Raw genomic sequence first — 1519 nt, 5'->3', positions numbered from 1 at the left:
AAACTGCCAATCTGGGAGATATATCTATAATGGAATACACTCTGCAGTGGTCGCACCACATGATATTTGGTCGCACCACATGATATTTTCAAATTCAGTCAAAATTTACAAGCACAGAATTGGCCACCTAAACAAAACAAGCTAGCTTCCCACAAAAGGTCACTATGAAATTTATAATGAAAATAAATACTTGCAGAAATAACTTAATATTCATTGTTTTTTGAGGTCATACCACATGATATCCAAATGTGGCAACTACATACCAGCCATTAAAAAGGTTCTTTTTTTTTCAAAATTTGAAAGAGACATAAACCTGCTTGATGCTTCCATGGGTCCTTAGTGAAATCATCGGACAAAGTTTGTTTGTATATTATGATGGAAATATAAATACAAATGCTTTGCAATTTTACACAGGATTGCAAAACACTTTGGAAATCATGCCAAATAGTACATAAAATTAATTTGAATAAATTTAGGGTAATTTCAAAGATGTTTACAAAAAAAAAGTTATGGCCGGACGGTCGCACCACATGATATTTTGACACTTTGAATAACAGAAAATTACAAATAACTAATGTTTTTTGAAAAGTTAAAGTGAGTTCATACATGGGAGAGGTCCTTCATATATATGGCATGTTTTTTATGCATTTAAACCTATTTTTAACTGAAAAAAATGCAATCGGACAGAAAATTTAGGCGTCACGTCATTGACCCATATATATATTGTCACGGTTCATGGGCTCACTGACTCGCTAATGTTTTTTGAAAAGTTAAAGTGAGTTCATACATGGGAGAGGTCGTTCATATATATGGCATCTTTTTTATGCATTTAAACTAATTTTTAACTGAAAAAAATGCAATCGGACAGAAAATTTAGGCGTCACGTCATTGACCCATATATATATTGTCACGGTTCATGGGCTCACTGACTCGTTCTAGCTCTCTCCGTGTCATTGTGGGTGTGGGTGTGGTTTGTGTGCTGGTGATCAGCGCCATCAGCTGATTAAGCGCCAGCTGTGGCTTATCAGCTGGCCTATTTAATGTCTGTGTTTTCTGTCCTGTGTTGTCAGATCGTTTCATGTTGTCACCGTGTTCAGTTCGTGTCTCTCTGTTCCTGACCAGTTCCTGGAGTTTCCTTTTCTCCTTGCCGAGGACTTCGCTGCACGATACCTCGACCATCGGCTGCCCGTTGGTGTCCCTGCGCTACCCGGAGTTACCTCAACCCTTCACCTATCTGACTCTCGTCATCTTCCTTGTTGGGTATTCCCAAATAAACGTTGTTTTGAACATTCGCTACTGAATCCTCATTCTTTCTCCCTGACAGAACGATCTGACCACATTATGGATTCAGCGAATGCTACGGATCTGCAGAACTTTCTATCACACAACAATACACGCATGGATCGTCAGGAGGAGCAGATGCTAGCTACGGGACGGGTGGTGCAAGCTTTGGTAGCGCAGGTGTCCAAGCTCACCACCCAACTACAACAGCTGAGCTTACCCACTGCGCCACTCCCAC

This window comes from Sinocyclocheilus anshuiensis, unplaced genomic scaffold, assembly GCF_001515605.1.
Source record: "Sinocyclocheilus anshuiensis isolate Anshui unplaced genomic scaffold, SAMN03320099.WGS_v1.1 scaffold2129, whole genome shotgun sequence".
In the NCBI taxonomy this organism is placed as follows: domain Eukaryota; kingdom Metazoa; phylum Chordata; class Actinopteri; order Cypriniformes; family Cyprinidae; genus Sinocyclocheilus; species Sinocyclocheilus anshuiensis.
This window is presented reverse-complemented; position numbering follows the sequence as displayed.